General features: G+C 37.0%; 1 long non-coding RNA gene across 1 annotated transcript; it reads left to right on the plus strand.

The window, feature by feature from the left end:
* The first annotated feature begins 1,578 nt into the window (after nucleotides 1-1,578).
* Nucleotides 1,579-25,853, plus strand: LOC309607942. The gene is made up of 4 exons (XR_014232590.1): nucleotides 1,579-2,640; nucleotides 15,560-15,707; nucleotides 18,131-19,626; nucleotides 21,567-25,853. It is a non-coding gene; the product is annotated as an uncharacterized lncRNA (long non-coding RNA).
* The last annotated feature ends 657 nt before the right edge of the window (nucleotides 25,854-26,510 follow it).

A 26,510-nucleotide genomic window follows, 5' to 3' on the forward strand; every position in this document is an offset into this window, starting at 1 on the left:
AAAAAGAATGGGATAGATGTAGGTACCCACATGTTGGTTTGGCAGTTTCTGGAGAGGATTTAATCTAAGGTTAAAACAAATAAACAAAACCCAGAAAATTTGCTGAATTGTAATATATAGCATGAACTAATTCTTGTAAGTCATAGTTTGTGAGTTTATATATACATTTTAAAATAGGTTAAGAAGCGGAATTGGGAATCAAGGAGTTTCTCACTTTTTGTCGTGTTCACTTTTGTGAGATATAGTCACTTTAGAAATTAAAAGTGAAAAATCTACAAAAAAAAAAATTAACGCCCTTCAGTAGAGGACTTATAAGTCATGTTTACTCCATGCTGACTGCCTACTGTGCTCAGTATGGCGGTGATCACAGCATGCAGAAAATGAAAGATGTAGAAGATAGAATCCCTGACTGCAAAGGATTAACAGTTGGTTAGGGGGAAACCACAAAAGATAAGTGCAACACATTAATAGTGGCTAGGAAAATGAATGGGGAGCTCCATCTCAGTCCCTTTGATGATCTGATGACTCGGGCACATAGACAAAAATTTTATATACAGTTTCACTGGGTTTAGCGACTCACTCAAGACCATTTACAGACCTCAAGGGTAAGAATTTTTGATTTAGAGATCTCTAAAAGAGACCTTCTGATCCTTCAAAGTCTCTTGAATCAGAAATGCCAAAATGTGAGTAATTTAACGGGGACCAAAGTAGAAGCAGAGAGAGAATGGGGAAAGGGAGCCATTCAGCAATTCAACAAATATTCCTCAGACATCTATTATTTATTGAGCACTCTTAACAAGGCCGTGGGGGCAGGCTGGGTGGGGAGGAGGAAGAGGAATTAAGGCTGGCACTTGCAATGATTCCTGGGCTTCTAGACCTCCAGCAGAATCCACCGGTGCCACAGCCTTTTCCTCTTGAAACAGCGTTTTCTCTTGGCTTACCTGCATCCACTCTAGCACTGCCTGCTCCGTGCATCTTCGAATACCTTGCCTGGCAGAGCACACTGCCTTGAAGAAGCATGAGCCAGGTGGGAATTTCCTGGTTGTCCAACTGTAATGACTTGTTAGACTCTGAAAATACGTTCAGATTTTCCTTGTTAGGTTTCTGGGGCCAGTTTCACAGGATTGTTTACAGCATGGCTCACAGGAATAGCTACTTCTGTCGTTAGGGGGGGAAGCTCACTATATGGATCTTGATTTTTCCCATCTATAAAATGGAAAGAAGGAACTAGATCTTACATTTCTTTTTTCGAGTCTGATTTACGGTGACTGGGAAAGGAAACAGTGGCCCAGATCTAACGAGAAAAGGCCGGGTGGAGCCTACAAATTCGCTGACTTGGCATTCGCTCAGGGATGCTCTTCTATGTCTGTTTTAGGACGCGGCGGTGAGTACTGCGGGTCTGAGTTCAGCGACGGCTTATCACCGTGACAAAAAACAAACAAACCCAGAGTAGCCTAGCCTCTACACTAGCGCTACTCACACCGTGAAACTCTTTTCACCCGGGAACTGGGTAACTCGGGAGTTAAGTCTCTGTACAGTTTACAGAGTTCACCAACGTTACCACGACCACCGAGATGACTGCACCACCTGGAATCCTAGAGCGGACCGGAAGTGAGCGCAGCTCTCCCGGCGTGGCGGGAACGCGGGAGCAGCTGCGTCGGCCGGGAGTGTCGCCCGCGGCCCGTTTCTCTGGCGTGGCGCGAGAGAGTCCGAGCTTCTCTGAGGGGAAGCGCGGGCGGAGGGAAGGTTGTGTCTGCGCGGCGACAATCGGGTCTCCTCCGCAGACGGCAAGCCGTGTGGCAGGAGCCCTTCGCCCTCTCCACCCGGGCCTGAGCCACAGGGAGCGCCAGTTTCGGAGAGACCTGTCTGGTTTCCTTGGTGGAGCTCGTATATCTAGGCTTTATTTAGGGCCAAAGTCTCCTCAGTTTTCTGTCTCGCAAGTAACCTGCCGCTCAATCTGTGGTCCTGGAGCTTTAGTGAGTAGTTCAGTGCTCACAATTTCCCGTCTTGTCAGAGAATGGCTTCACTTTCAATGGAATTGCTCGAGTAACTGCCCTGTTGTCACCTAAACAAAATTTTTTTAGCTGCTTCTGTAATTTTTCTGTGTCAACAGGGTTTTCTTATATCGAAAACTTTCCTGACCAAGAATTGAGTGGGGCCTTCAAGGAAAATCTGCCTAGACCCTTGTTGGAGCGAGCCTTTCTCCAAGCTAAGCTAAGGATGGCGGCAGCCCCGGGGGCCCTCCCAGCCTTGGTTGGCCAGGCTTCAGAGGAACAAGGGGAGATTATCAAAGTAAAGGTTAAAGAAGAAGACCCTATTTGGGATCAGGAATCTTGTCTACAGAAGGATTTGTCTCATACCAGGGAACTCTCTCGTCAACGCTTCCGGCAGTTCTGCTATCAGGAGACTCCCGGACCCAGGGAAGCTCTGAGCCAACTCAGGGAACTTTGCCGTCAGTGGTTGAGCCCAGAGATACACACTAAGGAGCAGATCCTGGAATTGTTGGTGCTGGAGCAGCTCCTGACCATCCTGCCTGAGGAGCTCCAGGCTTGGGTGCGGGAGCATCATCCTGAGAGTGGAGAGGAGGTGGTGACTGTGCTGGAAGATTTGGAGAGGGAGCTTGATGAACCTAGACAGCAGGTGAGAAATTGGAGGGGCCATCTTCTGTGAAGAGTTTGAGTGCGTGGGTCCAAGGTGGAGTAAGTGGGGTTAACTTCACACTGACGGCTGCAGATTCTGGTTCTGGGCATTATTATTTGATCACTGGTGTAGATGAATAGATTCATGCTTCTGGGATAACAATTTTCATGTCAGTGATAGCTGATCCTAATAAGGAGATGGTTTAACCAAATGGGAAACCTTGGTCTATTGCTTGCAAATGAAAAATATCTCTTATTTAGTGACTGAGATTAAAGTAGCTATCTCTTCTTACGATCCCCGCTACTTTTACCATATATGAAAGCAAATCAGTGCAGGAATATAAGGAATACCTTCTAGGAGAGACAAATAGAAAAGTAGTCTAATTTAATGGAAATATCAGGAAATGGTGAATCATAAGATCTGGGTCCTATGATAGGCTCTGTCACTAATTAGCTGTATAATCTTGGGCACACACCTTCTCTGGACTTTGATGACTTCATCTGTACAGTGAAGAGATTAATTGCATCATTTTCTAGATACTTTTCAGTACTTGCAGTTGTTGGTATGTGAGCCAGTATTCTGTCTTTTCCCATTACACTAGAGGTTATTTTTAAGAGAATATACTTGCTTTCTATGACTGTAATTTTAGAACATTATGGATATTGCCAAACACTGTTACATTTCTATAATGTTACTATCTATACATTTATCTGAACTCTTTTTGAATATGAACGTTGTATGTATACAGTCTGATCTGTTAAAATATGTTTCTCTGGAATGCAAAATCTTTCATATGAGATTGGTAAATAGGGAAATAAGTCAATATAATGCTGAAATTGTGCCGGCTCATATATGAGTTTTCCCAGAAAGTTGATGTTTTGGGCCACCAAGTAAGAGCAGCTGAATGCAAAGTATATGACTATAGCTGAGTGCAGCAAGTTGTGAAGACATACAGTGCATAATGTCCATTCACCTCCACATCCTTCCTCTTGGCTCTCTTGGCCCCAGTCTCTGTTTTGGAAGCCCTTATGTGCATAGTTCCCTCCCATTTTGGTGCATTTTTTGCTAAACTTTTTTGTATTCCAGAAAATGAGCAAGGAAGGGGGTTTGCAAGTGCCATAGAAGCATGCTGGTGATAAAATTTCTGCTAGTGAGCACAAAAGAAGAAAAGATTTAACAACTGAAGAAAAGCTGGAAATTATAAAATGTTTTGAAATAAATGAAAGAACATGTGACACGGGGTGTGCAACTGAAATAAAAGAGTCAATTTTACGAACAATTAGAGAAAATGCTGGGAAAATAAAGTTATCTAGCTGGAACAACTTCCATTGCTACAAAATTTATTGGAACAAGGCATAAGAAAATGGTAGAAATGGAACATTTGTTTGGATTTTATACCAAAGAAAGAAGCAATCAGAGGTAACCTTTCTCAAAATTAAAGAGAAGACGTTAGCAATACATGAAGACCTTAAGAAGGAAGTGGAAGATCCTGCAGAAGTGCCTTCATTTAGTGCAAATAGTGACTGGTTTAGTGGCTTCAAGAACTCCTATGATTTCCACAATATTAGGATCTCTGGTGAAGCTGTGAGTGCAGAGAAGCTGCAAAGACATTTCCCCGAGTGTTAAGAAATTTGATAAAGAAGGCTATAACCTGGAGCAGATTTTTAATTTTGATGAAACTAATCTCTATTGGAATGGCCTCAAGGGCCTGTATCTTGAAGGAGGAATCATAAGATCCGGTGTTTAAGGCTACAAAAGGTCAACTGACTGTGATGCTGGGTGGGAATGCCAGTGGGAATTTAAAGCTAAAGCTTGTGTGATTTATCACTCTGCCAACCCACAAGCTTTAAAAGGAATTGTAAAGACTAGCCTGGGTGACTACTATAAGTCAAGCAAGAGAGGCTGGATGACAGGGCAGGTATTTACTTATCGTCTAGGTGATGTTTTGTAGATGATTTTTTAAAATATTGCAAGAAGAACAATTTGCCTTTCAAAATTCTTATAATTCTCAGTAATATACCAAGCCATCCTCCAACAGTTGCTGAACTTTCTTCAGATATTAAAGTTCTCTATTTATCTCCTCATACAACTACTTTACTCCCTGATCAGTGTGTGATCACAGTCTTTAAAGCTTATTATTTAAGGATAACATTCAAGGTGTTTATTGGATCAACAGGGGGTGACAATGCACACACAGTTTTTTAATTCTGGAATTGATAGAGCATTAAACCTGCAATTGATATTCTTGTAGAGGCCTGGAATGATGTCACAAAAGCCTGTTTGCATGGGGTGTGATGTAAGATTCTCCCCGATTTAATTTATGATTCTAAAGGCTTTGAACCTTCAGAAGAGCTCCCTCAAATCAAAGCAAGCTGTATTGCTCTTGCAAAGGAGGTTGGATTTGAAGAAGTTGAGAGTGAAGATATTGAGGAACTGCTGCAATCTCATGCAGAGCTACAACAGTTAGATGCTGAGGCTCAAATGGAAGCGTATAAGAGGATGATGCAGTTCAACAAGCTACCCCACAAGAGCATTTCACTTCTCAGTTATCTTCTGCTCTAAATATGATAGAGAAGCAGTTGCAGTGGTTAGAAGATAATGATGCAGAACACAGCAGGATTTTACTTCGTGGCATGAGGTCCTATTTGGAGCCATGTAAGCAGCTTCTTTATGAAAGAAAGAAAATATTTAAGCAGCAAAAACTACATATATTTTTATAAGCCAATATCAAAGAAATAAAAACAAGATGATGAGCCAGAACCGTCATTATATTTTTTGTAATATCACTACATTTCTTTGAAAGTGTGCAAATGCTTGTCCATCTGAACTTCTGATGATGATATCCTCTACCCTTGCCTCACCCTTTCCTTACACCTCTTTCTAACAAGATACCATCACCTTTCAAAGTAAAATCCTATACTTAATGTAACATTTCTTTATTTAATGTCTTTTTGACTGTACTTGTATTTTTACTGGAATTTCTGTAGTTTTATTAATGCTCTCCTGACAAAGTTGTGTAGAATTTAAATAGTCTACCCTACAACTTTATTTTCTCCATAAATCCTGTTATTTTTTGTGCAGTTTTGCAGAAAGCATGTTTTTTCATAAGTTCATATGTTACTGCATAGATGCCTGTACAGGCAGTCTCTTATCTCTAGCCAGCACACCTTTTCTCTTTGTTTCAAATAAACAATATTAGTTTTTTCCCTTAGGATGTACCTGTTACTTTAAAACTTTCCTCTTCTAGCTTTGTTGAAAAATGCAACCATTGGTAGGACTTGGTGTTTTGTCAATCCATGGGTAATGGGTATGCTCTGCTCATACTTGATAGTTTTTCATGTGACTCAGGGTTATAGAAATCTCCTAGTCTTATTGAATGTCAAGTTTGCATAAATGTTTCTCATTTCTCTTGTTTCTGTGTGATTTCTGAAGGGAGGGGGAAATGCCATTGTTGCAGACACTTTTAGCTGCCAACCCAGTATCTATTGTACACCCCTTCTTTCTTCCTTAAAAAATGTTGATTTTGTTCATGTTGGCTATGTACCTAACTTAATACTTCTCAGCTTTCCTTGTGCTAGAGTTAGCCATGCATCATAGTCTGGCCAGAGAGAAATAAGCATATTTTCTGGGAATTTCTGGAGAAGCTTTAATTTTCCTTATAAAATGGCACAGATGTGTTTAGTTCTGCCTTTTCCCACTTCCTGTCTTGAACGTGGATGTGATATCTGGAGCTGTGGTAGCCATCTTGTGACCATGACATGATGATAAGCATGGGGATGAATACCAATATGTTATGAATGGCAGAGCAGAAATATAAAGACAACTCGGGTCCCTTACAGAACTGTTAGGTATGTGAATCAATGCCAGCAACTGCCCTCCTCTGGATTTCTTAGCATATGACAAAAATAAACCCCTATTTGTTTAAGCCACTATAATTAGGTGTTATAATTAATTGGGAAATACATGCATTTCTAATGAATACAGTCATATTTACTCCACTATTTTATGACCAAAATTTCTTATTAGAAATCTTAAAAAATCAAATCTGGGAATTATATAGTGAAAGACAAATGACTTTCATAACCAGTTTGAAGTAATTTCAGCTTTGTAATTTGTTTTTGCCATCCAGAGGCACCCTTTACACTTTTGTGGTAAAGGCAGAGTGGAATTCCTCCTATTCCTTCCAAGACCAGGCCCACCTACCTTGGACTAGTCCCTCTAATGGAAATGTAGAGGAATCAAGAGGCTAGGCTGTGTGTGTGTGTGTGTGTGTGTGTGTGCATGCTTGTGGGGGAGGAGGAGTCAGTGGCAAATGCATCACAATGAGCCATATCTATATTTTGTTTCATATCTTAGTTGCTCTGGTTGTGCTTATACCAACTTTACAGAATTGATATGATTTTTAAATTATAAACAGGTTACCCTGTCTCCCAGATGACTTATATCTTTCACTCCAGGACCTTCTTTCCCCCAGTTATGGAAAGATTTGGGCAACCTGAAATGCATGCTATTATATCATACAAAGCATTCTACATAAGATATCTTACTCTTAAGATAGAGAAGGGAAAAACTTACCAAAGGGAAATGACTCAACCATTTTATGAATTTTGTTTTAAAAGAAAATTGGTTTCTTATATACTTTGAGCAGTCTAAGAAGAGGGAGTAAATTTATAACATGGTGTCCAGCCTGGGCGAAAAAGCATAACACATAAATTCCTTAAATCCCACCATGACGTTATAATACCTCTTGGCTTTCATTCATATATCATTGACTATTTCCTTTTGGAATATTCTGGTTTATGTACACTTTGGGTTCAATATCCATGGACATTTTCAAGCCATCCAGCAGAATACTGACATCCACTGACACCTTTTACTTTACTTTATTTGAGTATCTTGTTCTGCTTGGTGAATATGAATTATTAGAGTTCATAGTTCTGACAGTATTTGTTCTCTATTACTGTAGAATTGATCTGTAGAATTGGGGGTAAGAAAAAGATCAACATTGTTGTCATTAAATCTAAACTAATCATGGCTTAATGTTAAGTGGATCAGGAAGGTTTTCTCCACATGTTTTTTATGTTCTTAATCCTAATCACTGTGCACACCAAAATCATTTCAGAAACTTCATTATTCAGCTGAGGATAATTTTGAGAGACTGGGATGACAATTCCAGAAACAAAATAATTTCCATGGATATTGCTGGTGAATATAAAATTATCTGTAATCTACTGTACATTTTAAAGCATAACATTTTCACTAGCAGACACCTGAATACTGGCATGGCCTCTGTTTTTCTTTTCTTTTTAATTTTTGAAGAGAAAAAATCATAACAGCATTTAGCATAGGAAATGATGGGATGTCACTAATACACAAGTTAATACCTATATTAACTTTCCTAATCCAGCAAAAATTAGTTAATTCTATGTGTTATTGTGAATTATAGGTTAACCCTTGATTATTTAACCTAGTATTTCTTTTCAGTGTATGCAAATGGCGAATTAGCCAATCAGCTTAAATAAATCAGGACGTGGAGATGAACAGTATATTATGGCAATTTGGATTGTGCCACAACTTCATTCAGGACTTTTGTGATTTAGATTAATCAATGAATAACATTTCTAAGGCAGTATTTAGAATTTATATGTGCATTATAATTGACTTTTGTACTCATTTCATGGCAGTGTCCTTTTTTATAGTATCATTATGGATAAAAAGCTTTTAAGAAAAAACATGCTTGGTTTGGTTCAATTTGTCATAATAATTGTTTTCCATTGCTTAATTTATCACTGCTTTGCATTGAAAATAACACTAGCTCAGACATCAGTGAAAGCATCACTTTCCTAAAATCTTCCAGACTTATTTATTTTCCCCATGCTAGATCCAGACAAACTACATACAAAAAGCTCATATCCGAATGTATAAAGTACTACAAATCAATAAGAAAAAAACGAGATACCCCAACAGAAAAATTAAGAAAAGACTTGAACATGCACTTTGCAAAAAAAGGATAATCAATTAGCCAATAAAAATCAAAACAATTACTCAATCTTAGTGATCAGAAAAATGCAAATTAAAACAACACGTGGTAACTGCTTTATTAAATTAAAAGTGCTGACATGACCAAATTTGGGTAAGGCTGTTGAGCTACTAGAATGCCTATGTACTACTGATAGGAGTAAATTGTTATGACCACTTGGGAAATATCTACCATGTATAACCATGCTCCATGATCCAGCAAACCTACTACAAGATATATATCTAATAGAAACACATTCAAAGACATGTAAAATAATATTCATAGCAGCATTATTGTAATTGCCAAGAACTCTAAACAAAAATGCCCATTAAAAGTGTAACGGATGAATATATATGGTATATTTGTACAATTGAATACTATACAACAATGAAAATGAATGAACAAGTACTACATTCGACAGTGTGAATGAATTTCACAAACTTAATGTTGAACAAAATAAACCAGACACAAATAAATACATATTATATGATTCTGTTTATATAAAGTTCAAAACGCAAAATGAATCTGTGGTAATAGATGTCAGAGTAGTAGTTTGGGAGAAGAGGGTGGGGAAAAAGTAGCTTTCTGAGATGCTGTTAATGTTCTGTTTTTTGACATGAGTAGTTCACTTTGGGATGTCATCGAGCTCTACACTTATCACTTATGCACTTTTTTCTAAGTTTATAATACTTCAATAAAAATTGTATTAAGAAAAAAATTTCTTTCTAATTTGATGTCTCTTGAATGATAGGCTAGGGTTTTTGATTACATGCACATCTTTAGATTCATGTGTCATGTGAGTGAGAAATTATTTTTGTAAAGCCAAGGCCCAATGAGAGAAATTTTTCGAATTAACCAAGTTCATAAATGCCCACCAGAGGATAAGCTAAGTTTTTACTTGGATTTTGCAAGTTAGATGAAGAGATGGGCAATTAATGCTAGGTGTATTGCCAAGCATGGGTTGATTAGGTTTCCATGCTAGGGTCTTATATATTGATCGACCAAATTGTTTTCTTTGAAACAAGAAAACAAGAATATCAGGCAAGGCAAACTACTGAAATGTTCTGTTTGAGTGCAGTATGACTTCTACCAGTCTATTTGCAGAGAGCAGTCTTGGCAGGGATGTGAAGTGGCCAGGCCACTTCCACTGAAAGTGGCACACTTAAAGAATTAGAATCAGGTGCCATACTCAAAGCCTCCAATTGAAGAGTTATTTGTGTTCTGTTCACTTTAAGGTATGCTACTGATAAATAAGTATAAATCAGAATTCTGGTTCTCAGGAGGTAACAGCCTTTTTTTTTTTTTTTTTTTTTTGTAACTTTCGTTCTTGCTCAGTTTTAGAATTAACCATGGAGATGTGATTAATCCCAGAGGCTGTTGTTCTCTTAAGACAGCTTTGGGAGGTTATTGGCTGTTGAATACTTATTTTCATTAATGAATCTATTTTCATTAGATTTCACAATGGTGGAGATGTGGAATAGAATCTACCTAACGTGTCTTATTCCCAGTTTACCTGTTGCTTAAATGACTAACAAAGATCCATGTGTAGAAGTGAGTAGAAGGTCTACAAGTCAATGAAAGCTCTCCTAAACTGGAATAGTATAACACACTATAACACAACTTTTATTACTTTCTTTTTTTCTTTTGGTGAATGGCACTGATGCTTTAGACTTAATCTGGAAAGTTACAGGCAGAGACACTGTTTCAGTGTAAAGGCTATAGTAAGTTGATAACACAAATACAGTGTTACAATGATTGAAATGCCAGACAGGAGCAATCTAGATTACTGCTAAGAAAATGTGCCAAACAGTTAGCCATTAGCCACCTTCCTGGATTATTACAAGATTCCCCTATTGTTCACTGACTATCATTTATAGCCTTAGCAGCATCAGATATTAGACTGTAACACAGTCCAGGAAAACATACCTATTGAATGGTGTGACAACTGAATTTACAGATTCATATTTTACGAAGATTTAGTAAATTAACTTACACAAAGACTGAAGGAAGGATAACATTAAAGCTTTAAATAGGTCCTTCAGGTTTCCCAAGAAAATGAAACCTAATCAAATACCAGCATAATAAGTGTCACATGGATAACTTGGAGGTAAACATGCTTTTTTTCTTTTTTTCTTTTTTTGCCATGCCATGCAGCTTGCAGGATCTTAGTTCCCTGGCCAGGGATTGAACCCAGGCCACCGCAGTGAAAGCGCCAAGTTCTAACCACTGGACCACCGGGGATCTCCCAAACATGCTTTTATATTAAAGACAGTGTTTATTCAAAGTCAGTGGCAAAAACTTCTGAATATTCCTGCCAGATAACCTATTTGTGGTCATTGATGTCCTCTTCTATTCAGCATTTTCCTTATTTAACCATACCATTAGTAAAATATGATTCTGTCTTAGTTTGTTCAGACTGCTATAACAAAATACCACAGACTGGATGGCTTATAAACAAGTAAAAGCAATGGTTCTGGAGGCTGGAAGTCCGAGATCAGGGAGCCAGTATGGTTGGATGAGGGCCCTCTTCTGGGTTGCACGTTGGCAACCTCACATGGCAGAAGGTGGTTAAGGAGCTCTGTGCTATCTTTTTGATAAAGGACTAATCCCATTCATGGGGGCTCTACCTTCATGCTCTAATCACATCCCAAAGGCCTTACCTCTTAAAACCATTACATTGGGTATTAGGGTGCCAACGTGTGAATTTGCGGGGGGCGGGGCACAAACTTTCAGACCATAGCAGAGTCCAAGAGCCCTCACCCGCTAATGGTAAGTAACATAAAGAAGTAAGCAAGCAGAACCCAGGGAAGCTGAGGAACACAGCCAACCAGCCAATGTCCATAGAAGCGAATTCTAAGGGGATTACCTTAAGAGGTAATAACAATGAGATATTACTATATTATAGGTTCATCTATAGCCAGGGAAGATATCTGTGTTGCTTAGAACCCAAAACTTGAAAACAATAGAAAATGAATTTCTATCTACTGTGTTAGGAGAAAACAAAACTAATTGCTTACTTTTGAAAAGGATTAAAACACTGAACTGTATTCATATGTGTAAATAAGCGTGAAAGAATCGATAAGAAAAACTTGAAGAGTAAGGAAGAGAGGAATAGTCTCATTAGATACTAACATACCATAAAGCCTCTTTAGGTAAAATTGTGGTACTGACACATGAATAGCTGGATCAATGAAACAATAGAAAGTATGAAAGTGGACTGGAGCACATATGAAAACTGAGTACACAATATATGTGCCATCTCAAATCACAGTGGGGAAAATGGTGTTTTAAGTAAATGGTGTTGGGACAAAAAGAGCCATTTCAAAAAGAAACACATGAAACCCATACCTCATACCATATTCCAGAACCAGAATAAACTTTAAATGTGTCAGAGATCAATATATAAAATTTTAAACATCCAGGAACTAGGAGCAAACAAGAATGACTTCTTAAAATAATCTGAATGTATAGAATTACTCAAAATCTAGAAGTAATATCAAAAACCTTTTTTTCTACATGAAATATTTTTTTAAATGCAGGACAAAAAACCCCACAAGCAAATCAATATAATAAATTAGTGAAAATATTTGCAAAATATGTCATAGGTGTAAGTGAATCTCAACAGAAATGCAATAAAAGTGATCATGAGACATGAGCAGTTTTTTTTTTTACAAACAAACAAATGGCTATGAGAAGATGCTCGACTTCAATCATAAAAAGAGCAAATCAAAACTATACTGAGGTGCCATTTGTCACCTATCAGACTGGCAAAAATTCAAAAGCTTGGCAACACAATCTGTTGGCCTGACTGGGGAAACAGTTCCTCTCAAATGTTGCTGGTAGAAGTGCAAAATGGTACCATCCCTATGGAGGGGATTTTGGCACCATCTAACACATATTTACGCATTTACCATTTGACCCAGCAATACTGCTTCTGGGAATTTACTTGGAAAATACAAGTAAGAAACAACATAGACACAGTTTTTCATTGCAGCATTATTTGTAAAAGCAAAATATTGTAAACAACCTAAATGCCCATCCATATAAGGGTGATTGAATAAACTATGGTGCATCAATATAATGGTACTATGTACACAAAAAAAGCATAAGCAAGATATCTATGAACTGGTATGAAATGATTTCCAGATAATATTTTTATATTAAGTGAAAAAAAGGAGGTGTAAACTACTATACAGTATGAAAAAATAAGTATACACACGTTTGCATTTAATTTGTATATATATTATATATACACAAATATATACATGCAGATGTGTGTGTATATACATATGTATAATGTTTTTACTTATTTTTGCAAAAAAAAAAAAAAAACAGGGTAAAGCATCAACAACAAAAAATGGTTTCTTATGGTAGTGGGGGAGAGTAGAATGCAGGCTATGTGAATATGAGCAAGACTTCTCTGAATACATATTTCATTTTTTGTATATCACGTAAGTGTTTTCAGTATTTAAAAAACAATACTAAATTCAAAGTGATAAAAACAGAAACAAATGAACTCAACAATATATCAAATTAACATAGTAATACAGAGGAAAATAATAATTCAGGTGGCTTGACCACAGTACTCTGACCATATACTTTTAGCGGGATACTGTCTATGGGCCTGTAAAGCTGCAAAGATATATTGAACTTTACTTAGTAGGTATGTTGTTGGAAGTGTTCTACAACACAAAGCATGGTGATTCTGAAACTCTTTTGTATTATTGTAGTTTAGAGCCAATGAGTAAATATATATACATTGTTATGAACTGCTTTTTTTTAAACTGTGGGAGAAGGAAGATATTAATATGGAAGATGGAAAGGTGAGGAAAATTCTATAGGTATTGAAGTTGAGTTGAATTCATGTTATTTTATGAAATATATTTACCAGCTTTATCCTTGAAAGGGCTTAGAGGAGATGACACCTATTAAAAATGAGCCTACTACTACTCAATCTTTGCTACTAAACATTGTTGTCCTCTAAAATGAATCAAAATTTCTTGGGAAAAAAACAGTTGAACTAGATCTGGGACAGAGAGAATACAATGTGGTCCTTGTATTGTTTATTCTAGAAAGCTTGGATGTGCCAAAACCCAAACCAAACCAAAACAAAAACTAGTGGGGTCATGTCAAAATGTTGCAGGAGCCAGATCAAGGGGGCTCCCACTGGCCAAATTTGAGACAGAGACAATTGGAGCATCAAAGTGAGTGAGGATGGAATGGATTATAAAATAAGTCTATAGTGATACTCAGAAAGAGAGACAGACCCCAAAGTAGGATGGACAGAAAGCTCTTTACAGAAAATTGCTAGCTATTAAATGTAGAAGGAATTATAAAAGTAGGAAGTCACCATTTTACAACCCCCAGTATAAAAATTGATTCAAGCAGAAATCAATGAATGTTAAAACCATTGGGGAATAAGATATTTGCATAGTTCCAAATTATTACCAATTATTATTTATTACAGTCGGAAAAAGTGTATTTTTGAATGGATAGATCTGGTGGTTACCACCTTAACTAAGTAATCAAATTTAGCATTATCTACAATAAAATAACTTGACAACTTAATGTAACCTGTGATGTGACACAGTAAGTACACATTACTTACGTGGTATTCTTCCAAAAATGTTCTTTCCCTGCTGCCGCGCAGTCGCGCGGAGGCTGAGGCTCGGGTGCTTTCAAGGTTCGGCTCCATCCGTAACTCATCTCCTTGGCCGAGGAAGGCATTGCTCCTGGAGGTGTAATGGACATTAATACTGCTCTGCAAGAAAAAATGATCAAATTAAAAATACTGGGTTCTTGTTCCTCAAAAAACAAAGAAAGGAGAAAAAAAAAGTTCAACTAGAATCTACTTGTGAAGAAACAATCAGGCAAGTCCCTAAGTGCGGTAAGTCCCTAAGTCCCCAGTGCGATATTCTATAAGACAAGTAGCCCTGACTTTTCAAAATTTAATGTCATAAAAAAGTCAGGAAATGATTTTAGATTAAAAGAAGCAAAATAGATATAATAACCAAAAACAATGTATAAATATTGAATGGCTCATGGACTTAAAAAAAGCAAACATAAAATGCAGGTGACCCTTGAACGCCTATGGGGGTGAGGGGTTAGGGGCATCGACTTTCTGCACAGTTGAAAATAGTCCTCCCTATACATGGTTCTTCCATATCCGTTTCTGCATATGCGGATTCAAGCAACCAGGGATCGTGTAGTATTTACTGTAATAGTTACTATTTAAAAAAATCCGCCTATAGATAGTCACCCAAGGGTCAAACCAATGTTGTTCAAAGGTTAACTGTATGTATGGAGACAACTGGGTAAATTTAATTATAAACAGAGTACTAGATCATTGGTGTAAGGAAAAGATAAATGTTTTCTTTTCACCCAACAGTTATCCACTTTGATTGGCTTTTTTTTTTTTCTCCCATCCATAACACATTGGGCTAATGTTTTCCACATTTGGTCTACAACTGTCAGATTTCTTCCTGGGTTTAACAGTTCAGTTAGTTCCTATTAGATAATTTGCATACCCCCCAAATATTTACTTTTAATTGCTCACACTGAAACTCATTTACAATTTTCTTCTGGTTAGAAGGAAAATTAGGAAAGATTCCTTTAATGTGCTTCCATTGTTATTCCCCAAAACAGAAACCACAAGGATGCATATCAACTCCTGTTCAATGCAGACAGTTTCTGTTGTATGGCTCTGGCTTTATTCGTCCCAGCACTTTTTATTTCTCTCCTTATTCTATCTTGCACTCCTCTTAAGAATTCAGTGAAGACTTGTTTTCCTTCTTATATCCATTCTATTTCAATAGAAGAATGTTTTGAGGTTTAGCTATGGTTTGTGCAGTGATGTGATTAATATTATATTAGTTTCCAAATGTACCTGTTTATCCCCAGGTCCCACAGGGCACATATGGGCAGGAAGTTCCTATGGAAGAAATGACTCTTCTAGATACTGCAAAGGCGTCCTTAGGTACCCATCTCCAGACTATAGAGGACGGAATGGAATGTGAATCTCCAGAGCCACATGCACTTCAAGATAATGGTGAGGATAATTTAGCCTTTGGAAAGAGAATGAGATTTGGGAGGAGGGAAGGGTCCATTCATGGAAAGCTTATCAAATTTTATTCCATTGCAGCTTCTACTGAATATGGCTGAAGGAAAGGTCAATGAGTGTAGTGGAATGCTATTAAAGAAGTTGAATTAAGCAGTCATGTAATAATGTAAAAAATAGTTGAACACAAGATTTTTCATTGATATTTTGCAATGGAATTAAGTACCTGTGGATAGATAAATCAGAGATGCCTCTGTATATAAATGCTGATCACTTGTCAATGTAGCCATGGGTCCCATTTCTATAGCCTCTGCCCCCAATTCTTGTTACATATGACTGTTTAAGACTTGGAAATACTACTTCGAAATTCTACTGAAGAAAATGGAATTTCTGAAGTCTATGTCCACTAGAGATCTAAGGACTATTAACAGTGTGGTGGAGGCAGCAGCACAGGCTGGCCTAGTTGTGGAGCAGCTGTCTTTTCCCAAAGGCTTAAGTATAATTGATATAATTTTCTTCTTTTCTTATAACCCTAGCAACTCCTTATTCTCTGCTTATCCTAGACCTACTAACATTGATTGTACTAATTTCTGAAGCTCATATTCTCAGATTGTACATATTCTGAAGCTCTGGTTCTCATTTACATTGCCCTGTATTTCTTTCCTCCCCCCAGTTTATCCTTGTTTACCTTCCATTATGTTCATGGCTCCAGAGCATGATGCAAAATGTATCAGTGTGGAAAGAAATACTATCTATATAATGGTCTTTTCAGTCACATTTTGAAATACCACTTATCATGAGTGTTGTCATCCTCATTATAAAGTTAACAAATTTTTATCCAACACTTTTTTTTTTGTGGCCACACCCGAGGCTTGGCTTTACAGTTCCCCGACCAGGGGTTGAACCTGGGCCACACAGCAATGAAACCACCTGAGTTCTAATCACTGGACCACCAGGGAATTCCCTATCTGACACTTTTCTATGTAGTAATGTGTTAGATAATGGAAAAGATACTGGAGGAAAAAGTGATCCCTGCTTCTTTAGAAACTTACAATCTTGTTCTACATATGAAACAGTTAAAGAAGAAAGTGCTACAGTGCTAGTTCGTGTTACGAATAAATTATGTCCTCAAGAAAGGAGAACTCACTGTAAGCTTAAGTTAAATGATCAAGGAAGTCTTGTTGGAACCATTGAGACTTAAGTGAGGCCAAAACACACAGTAACATATTAATTTGAAGTTTTGGAAGTTATGAACATTTGAGAATGATTTAAATTTACCAATTCAATATTTTTTATGCAAATTGGTAGTATAAACAATGTTGACTTGAGAAAAAGTATTTTTTCCAAGCAGCTGTAAGACTTTAGAGGTGATATGCTAATTCCAAATTATTTTTTTGATTTTTTTCAAAATAGTTTCCTTAAGACTAGCCAGGGGCTTCCCTGGTGGCACAGTGGTTGAGAATCTGCCTGCCAATGCAGGGGACACAGGTTCGAGCCCTGGTCTGGGAAGATCCCACATGCCGCGGAGCAACTAGGCCCGTGAGCCACAACTACTGAGCCTGTGCGTCTGGAGCCTGTGCTCCGCAGCAACAAAGGTCGCGATAGTGAGAGGCCCGCGCACCGCGATGAAGAGTGGCCCCCCACTTGCCACAACTAGAGAAAGCCCTCACACGGAAACGAAGACCCAACACAGCCATAAATAAATAAATAAAAATTAAAAAAAAAAAGAAAAGACTAGCCAAATTTGAGTTATTCTAAGTGTTTCTGTTATTATGAATATTCTAAACATTTATTTTAATATGCTATATTAAGTCAGAGCTTTTTCACTACTTCAGGTTCATCTGCTACTCTTTCTTTATTAAAATCAGTAATAAGGTTATTGGTATTGGGTTTATAGTTTCACAAGCACCGAAAGGGAGCTCATGCAAATATATGATGTTGAAACTTCAGCCCCAAATGTTGCTATAACAGCTAACCTGACTGAATAAAACAAAGTGTGGTATAGTCTGGGGCTTTAAAAATATCTATGACTGTATTTCTGAGACTTCTCTAGTCAAAAAAAAATGTTCTTGTGTAATTAATAAATAAATGAAAAAATAATAACATCAATTTGCTCCCTGTTTTACATAAAACAGTGCTTTACTTTAAGACTAACCCTGGATACTGCTCTGGAAAGTCACATCCTGGCTTACTACTCTTTACTATATCAGAACTCTTTGTTCCTGGGTAGAGTTCTTCATTTACCCTCTCTATTCCTCCAAAGGGAGACTCACTAACCAAAATTGTATTCCCCGTCTTGTGTGTCCATAGCATCTACTTGTACTCCCAGCTCTCTCTAGTGGCTACTTGAGCAATATACATATTTTAAATTATATTCCCAAATCGTCTAACTGATTTTTTTCTTTATATTTTAGGGTCATTTTTGTGGCTTTCCATGATGTCTCAAACCATGGGTGATGATAACTTTAGTAGCTTAGATACTAATGAAGCAGAAATCGAACCAGAAAACATGAGAGAAAAGTTCTTCAGAAGCTTAGCAGTGTTACTGGAAAACAAGAGTAATAATACCAAGATATTTTCTAAAGCAAAGTACTGTCAATTAATAAGGGAAGTGAAAGAGGCTAAGGCCAAGGCAAAAAAAGAATCAGTTGACTACCGTCGCTTGGCTAGATTTGATGTGATCCTGGTACAAGGACATGAGAAGCTGATTGAGGCTGTAAATGGGGAAACAGATAAAGTGCGGTATTATTTACACAGTGAGGATTTATTTGACATACTGCATGACACACATCTCAGCATTGGACATGGTGGACGTACCCGCATGGAAAAAGAGTTACAAGCAAAATACAAGAACATCACAAAAGAAGTTATAATGCTATACTTGACACTCTGCAAACCATGCCAACAGAAAAATTCAAAACTCAAGAAAGTTCTAACATCGAAGCCAATTAAGGAAGTTAACTCAAGATGCCAAGTAGATCTTATAGACATGCAGTTGAATCCTGATGGGGAGTATAAATTTATTATGCATTATCAAGACCTTCGTACAAAGTTGAGTTTTTTGCGGTCATTAAAATCTAAAAAGCCTAAAGAGGTTGCACATGCTCTTTTAGATATTTTTACAATTATTGGAGCACCCAGTGTTCTACAGTCTGACAATGGGAGGGAATTTTCAAGCCAGATTGTCAGTGAACTTAGTTATATTTGGCCAGAACTAAAAATTGTCCATGGGAAACCTCAGCCCTGCCGAAGTCTAAATTCTATAAATCAAACTAATGAGGATATCCAAAATCGGATTATCTCCTGGATGCAAACTAACAATTCATCACACTGGGCTGAATTTTTGTGGTTTATTCAGATGACCCAAAATCAACCCTATCACAGAGGCATGCGACAGACTCCATGTGAGGGTACATTTAGCTCTGCAGCTAAGCTGGGCTTGTCTCATTCTCAGCTAACTGAAGAACTTGTTGCCAGCCTGAACACAGAAAATGAATTGGAACAGGCCGACAAGGAATTAGAAAATACTCTAGGAGCCCAGTATGAAGACAATATTGAGACTGGAACAGATAGTAGTGATATTGAAGAAAATCTTTCTGTTACTCCTAAGATAGCCCAAAAAACTCCTCCTGAAAGCAGACTGAATTGTTTATCTTGTGTAGTTTGTGAAAAAGAAGGCACAGGTGTTAGTAGTTGTGTATCATGTGATAGAAACGTCCATGCAATCTGTGGAGTGCCCTCTCAACATGAGACTGATGGTTATCACCATAGAATAACTTGTAGTCTCTGCTATGAGACCGCTACAATGAAAAGGAAACATGATGAGATTCCAAGAAGTTTGACTGTTCAACCCTCCAAAATGTTAAAGCCATCAGAGACACCATTTTCATCAGACAAAGTAGGAGACTGGGTAAGAGTTTGAGTGTCTGCTGTAGATCAAAGCAGGGGAGAGCCTCATACTTTACTGTGACCATGATGAGTGAGAAATTTTGGACATGGCATACTAAAGCACAATTATGGCCATCTTGGATATATTTTCTCCAAAGAAAGGCCAATTACATTTAATGTCCTCCCTCCACTCCTTTTTTCAAGTTGGAAGTTATAACCTTGGATGCTGCTTTGTTTATTGTTCTGGGGTGAAGAACAGTAGTATCTCTTACTTATTTCTGATGTCAGGCATTTCTTAGCGGAATGAGAAAGCTAGGATCCAGGGGATAAATGGTATGCATGATGGTATGTTTCTATAGAAGGATAAATTTGGGGACAGATGAATTTAATGTTACTTTGTTTTAATTATATGTGAGTTTGGGTTGAGAGGTAAGCTAAGAAAGGGCATCTCAGGTCAAGTGAAGAAATATTTAGGAAGGGCAGGGGATGATAAGTTTGGTTGGGAGATATGGATTTGTGTTGGGAAAGAGTTTGGTTTTCTGATTTAAATGCAGAGTGTGAAATAAGACCAATGAGATTTTCAATCAGTAGGTCTTATAAAGTAGAGCTAATATGTGTTCAGGTAAGTGTTTTGAAATGTGAAGGTTACACATGATTTGGGCCAGTGGTACTCAGAGTTTGTTCTTCAGACCAGTGCTGGTCTGCAAACTGTTTATACTAGTCCATAATTAGGTAAGTACACAAATTGAGAGTATTTGGAAAGTTACAACAATTTGACATTGCTGCAATACCCAAGCACGTGATTGATGAACTCATCTTTTCAAATAGAATATTCAATTTGGGTGTTAAACTCTCAAGGTGAGTCACATGTGGTAGCAGCTGTACATTAGTCAAGCACAATAGGTTCACATTAAAATGTGTGATATGCTATGATTAGCTTGTCAGCTGTAACCGAAAAGTGTATAAAACTCTGAGAAAATGTAAGCATTTATTTATCTTTATAACTTAATTTAAAAATCATTTTATATTTTTAATCAAGCCTAGTTTTGGGGTTATTAAAATTTTTTTAAAGTATAGTTGATTTACAATATCGTTAGTTTCAGGTATACAGAACAGTGATTCAGTTTTATATATATATTCTTTTTTCAGATTCTTTTCCCTTATAGGTTATTACAAAATATTGAGTATAGTTCCCTGTGCTATACAGTAGGACCTTGTTGGTTATCTGTTTTATATATAGTAGTGTATATATATTAATCCCAACCTCCTAATTTATCCCTCCCCTCCTCTTTCCCCTTTGATAACCATAAGTTTGTTTTCTATGTCTGTGAGTCTCTTTCTGTTTTGGATATAAGTTCATTTGTATCTTTTTTTTTTTTTTTCAGATTCCACATATAAACGATATCATGTATTTGTCTTTCTCTGGCTTACTTCACTTAGTATGATAATCTCTAGGTCCATCCATGTTGCTGCAAATGGCATTATTTCATTATTTTTTATGGCTGAGTGATATTCCATTGTATGTATATGTGTATATATATATATATATATATATATATATATATATATATATATATACCACATCTTCTTTATCCATTCATCTTTTGATGGACGTTTAGGTTGCTTCCATATCTTGGCTATTGTAAATAGTGCTGCAATGAACAGTGGAGTGCATATATCTTTTTGAATTAGAGTTTTCTCTGGATATATGCCCAGAAGTGGGATTGCAGAATCATATGTTATTTTTAGTTTTTTGAGGAACATCTATACTGCTCTCCATAGTGGCTGTACCAATTTACATTCCTACCAACAGTGTAGGAGAATTCCTTTTTCTCCACACATCTCCAGCATTTATTATTTGTAGGCTTTTTGATGATGCGAGCCTAGTTTTTGATTTCTAGTTTAACATTATTAAAGACAAAAGTAAAATTTGTATTACTTATTTTTAATTCTAATTTGCAGATGGAAAAACAAGCTTCACTGGACTTTTTTGTGAAGAAAAGACATACCTTTTCTGAATATGGCAGTAGTAGTAAAAGAATTGGTAACAATGGAAGTCATCCTGAGGAAGTGAAAACCAAAAGAGTTCATACTAGCTTTACTCGGAAGTATGATCCCTCATATATTGAATTTGGTTTTGTCGCTGTAATTGATGGTGAAGTGCTGAAACCACAGTGTATTATTTGTGGAGATGTACTGGCTAATGAAGCAATGAAACCATCAAAACTTAAGCGGCATCTATATTCAAAACATAAAGAAATAAGTTCACAGCCAAAAGAATTCTTTGAAAGAAAGAGTAATGAATTGAAAAACCAACCAAAGCAGGTGTTCAGTGTTTCTCACATAAACATTAGTGCTTTGCGGGCTTCTTATAAAGTAGCACTTCCGGTTGCTAAGTCTAAAGCACCATACACAATTGCTGAGACACTAGTGAAGGACTGCATCAAAGAAGTTTGCTTAGAAATGTTGGGTGAATCTGCAGCAAAGAAGGTAGCTCAAGTACCACTTTCCAATGACACCATAGCGCGACGTATTCAGGAACTGGCGAATGATATGGAAGACCAACTCATAGAACAAATAAAACTAGCCAAGTATTTTTCACTGCAACTTGATGAATGCAGAGATATTGCTAACATGATAATTCTTTTAGTATATGTGAGGTTTGAACATGATGATGATATAAAGGAAGAATTCTTTTTTTCAGCCTCTTTACCAACAAACACAACTAGCTCAGAACTGTATGAAGCTGTGAAGAATTATGTTGTCAACAAATGTGGCTTAGAATTTAAGTTTTGTGTAGGAGTGTGTTCTGATGGTGCAGCTTCAATGACAGGAAAACATTCTGAAGTGGTTACCCAGGTTAAAGAACTTGCACCAGAATGTAAAATAACACATTGCATCATTCATCGAGAAAGTCTTGCTATGAAAAAAATATCACCTGAACTAAATAGTGTGCTTACTGACATAGTAAAAATTGTGAATTATGTAAAATCTAATGCGTTAAATTCAAGATTATTCTCTTTATTATGTGATAATATGGAAGCTGATCATAAGCAACTGTTATTGCATGCTGAGATACGGTGGTTATCACGGGGAAAAGTTCTATCAAGAATGTTTGAAATACGAAATGAACTCTTAGTATTTCTGCAAAGCAAGAAACCAGTTTGGTCCCAACTTTTCAAAGATGTGAATTGGACAGCCAAACTTGCTTATTTATCTGATATCTTCAGTATTTTTAATGATCTTAATGTTTGCATGCAAGGAAAGAATGCAACATGTTTTTCAATGGCAGATAAGATTGAAGGACAAAAACAAAAGTTAGAAGCTTGGAAAAAAAGAGTTTCTACAGATTGTTATGACATGTTCCATAACTTAACAACAGTTATCAGTGAAGCAGGTAATGATCTTGATATTGCATATCTGCGAAAAGTTGTCAATGAACATCTTACAAATTTGTTAGATTGTTTTGAATTGTATTGTCCATCAAAAGAAGATCCACGCATAGGAAATTCATGGATACAAAATCCATTTCTTACATCAAAAGATAATTTAAATTTAACTATAACCCTACAGGATAAGTTGTTGAAGCTGGCTACTGATGAAGGATTGAAAATGAATTTTGAAAATACAGCATCACTTGCTTCATTTTGGATAAAAGTTAAAAATGAATATCCTGAGCTTGCTGAGATTGCTTTAAAATCTCTTCTTCTGTTCCCCTCAACATACCTCTGTGAGACTGGGTTCTCTACATTAAGTGTTATTAAAACAAAACATAGAAACAGTTTAAATATACATTATCCCCTGAGAGTAGCATTGTCATCAATCCAACCTAGATTAGACAAATTAACAAGCAAGAAGCAAGCTCACTTATCACATTAAATTTTTTAAATACTGATTTATAAGGTTTTAATTCAAAGTATACATATAGGCATTATGGAAGTGTGAAAAGTTATTTTTAAATTGGCAATTCTCTATATAAATTGCCTATATGTAAACAAAAGTGTACAGTTTTTATAATTCTCTTATTTTTCCCCATTATATTTGTTATATTTATTAAGATGTAATTTTAAATCTGTTCATTCTAATATTAAAAAATTTTGTCTTGTATTTTGTATGTCTTTTCATTATTGCATTTTATTAGAATATTAAGATGGTAGGATGACTTCAGGAGGGGAATAATTTCTTTGAAATGACAGACTTGATCAGTGAAGGGAAGTGAATTCAAGGGGTGGAATTAGAATTTGAATGCAAGGGAAGGGGTCAGTAAGATGTTAAGTTTGTTAAACTGATCCTGGGTGGTTTGGTTGGAAGTTGATAATAAGTTTGTTTTGTTGGTGCATGTTCAGATGCAGTGTTTAAGTGGGTAAGGTGGGGGAAAACCATCAATGCTTATAAAAGCTCAAATGGGAAACAACCCAAATGTCCGTTCACAGAATAAAATGTACTGTGTTTATTCAACAACTAGAATACAGTAATAAAAATGAGTTATTGTGGAGGGAATTCTGGGGTGTGATGAAATGTTCCATCTTGATTGTGGTGGTGTTTACTATTAGCCATATGCAAAGTTGTCAATCAAAGTCCCAGATGAGTGTTATCTGGGTATACAGGAGACTGCTGTCAAGAACTACCTTGTTCTTACTCATCTTAATTAACTGCAATTTCATCTTTCATCCTTTCTCCTACTCCTCATCCCAAATACATAGCAACAATAGATTATATTGACTGAATTTCCACAGCGCCCACACTAGCCCAGCTTATCTTTACCAAAATTGATACTCATGTTTCCCAAACTATGAGCTTAAAAGCCACAAAATTGAACATTTTCAACACAGACAAGGAGGAAATGAACAAATAAAGATGTTTTTTAGAAGAAAAAAGAAAAATCCCGAGTTTGGCAAATGAGAAACAATATTGGATGGTAGTTGTGATAAATTATTATTATTCAAAAGTATTTACTGCCTCTTCCTGGGGTAAGATTATACTGCCCCACTCCACAGATATCAGATTTGACTCATTTACTTCACTCTGGATAATGAAATGTGAGCAGACTTGACATGTTACTTTTGGGCACAAAACAAGAAACAGTCCTTGATTTGCCATTTCTTTTTCTTCCTCTGTCAAGAGGCCATCAGTGTTTCAGGTTGAGGTGGCTCCGTTATCCTGGGTGGAGTCATGATGGACAAATAGCAGGAACAGTGTATCTGTTACGGTAAGCCACTTTTATTCTTGGGGTCGTTTGTTTCTGCAGCACTGCGAAAATGCTGTACTGACAATGTGATTGAATTAGCATCAGAAAATGACTTCGTCTTAACTCCAGTGGTTCGCTATCTGAACAAACTTGAACAAGTCCTTAAACATTTTTGGAGTTGAATATGAAAGATGATAATATGCTCAACATTTGGGATTGTCACTGGTGTTCAAAGAGGAAATAAATTCAGAAGCTTTTGGCACATTCTAAAGTACTACAGAAATGTAAGGTATTACAATATTTTCACTCAAAGTCTGGACTCAGACCTGGTGTCTGTGGCATCATTTTAGCTTCTGTGTTGCTGTGAGGCATAGTAATCATCACATTGTCAAGCCCTTTGTTCAGTCACTGAAATGCGCACAAACTGCATATGAATAAGACAGAAAAAGAAGATATGAGGATATTTCTCAAAAGAACAAAGAAAAATGACGAATTCAATAAAGTTACTTTTGAAACCCACTCATTGCTAGGCTCTGTGGGTTAGTTGGTTAAAGTGCCTGCCTTGTAAATAGGATAGATCCTGGGTTCGAATCCCAGTAGGGCCTCCTTTGCACATTTCTGTATCCCTGGGAAGGGATGAAGAAATTGTCCGATAACAGTACTACAGTACCCCCTGCCTCCTCCCAACCCCGGAAAAGTCAGAACCCTAAAAATTAGTTTAAACTTCCGCAACTCTCTTCTTCCCATCACAAAAAGGCAAGTGAACTTGCGAGGGTCGTTTTCTGGGGAAATACGGGATGGTTGTCCCGGGAGGGGTTCAGAGAGGTGTCGAATACGCACATTCTTGCCATTTGCGACAACATGGATTGACCATGGCTGTCAGAGGGGAGGGTAGTGGAAGGATGAGTGAAATAGGGAGATTAAGAGGTACAAAATTCCAGTTACAAAATGAATGAGTCATGGAGGTGAAATGTACAGCATGGGGAATATAGTCAATAATACTGCAATATCTTTGTATGGTGACAGATGGTAACTCGAGTTATCATGGTAATCATTTCATAATGAAAATATCAAATCACTACATTGTGCAATTGAAACTAATATAGTGTTGTAGGTCAAATATACTTCAATTAAAAAAAAAACTTTCCATAAATAAAAGAAAACCTGAATTCAACATAAAAAATATTTCATTAGCCCCACTGGCACTAGCATTTCTATAGTGTTGAAATAGAGTCTTGGATTCAACAGCTGAGTTTGTTGGGTTATAGATAATTGTTTTTCATCTATCTTTTTATCTAGTTTGTTGTATATTTTTTCCCATTTTCAGTTTGTCCATTTCTTTTACATGTAATTCCAGATATATGGAAATCACATATGCTGCTTGCAAAAGTGTTTGTAGTAAAGTCACTTGCTGTGACCCAGTTAAGTCCACTCCTAAGTACACATCTGTCTTGCAGTCATTCAACTGAAATGAAATGGTCACTGTACCCAAATGATTCGAATGGCAAGACTGATAATGCTACACATGCACCAAGAGGATATGAAAATGTTTATCACTCACATAATGACGCTTTCTGGGGCGAGCAGGGGAGGCTCACAGGTAAGTCCAAAAACAGCTTGGAAGAGCAAGGAAGGGTGATGGGCTTTGGCTTTTATTGGGTTAGAGGGTGGGCTGGGGGGTGAAGATTCCTGAGAACCAGGACTAGTGTGGTTTGATC

Source organism: Balaenoptera borealis, assembly GCF_965194805.1.
Source record: "Balaenoptera borealis genome assembly, chromosome: 12".
Taxonomy (NCBI): domain Eukaryota; kingdom Metazoa; phylum Chordata; class Mammalia; order Artiodactyla; family Balaenopteridae; genus Balaenoptera; species Balaenoptera borealis.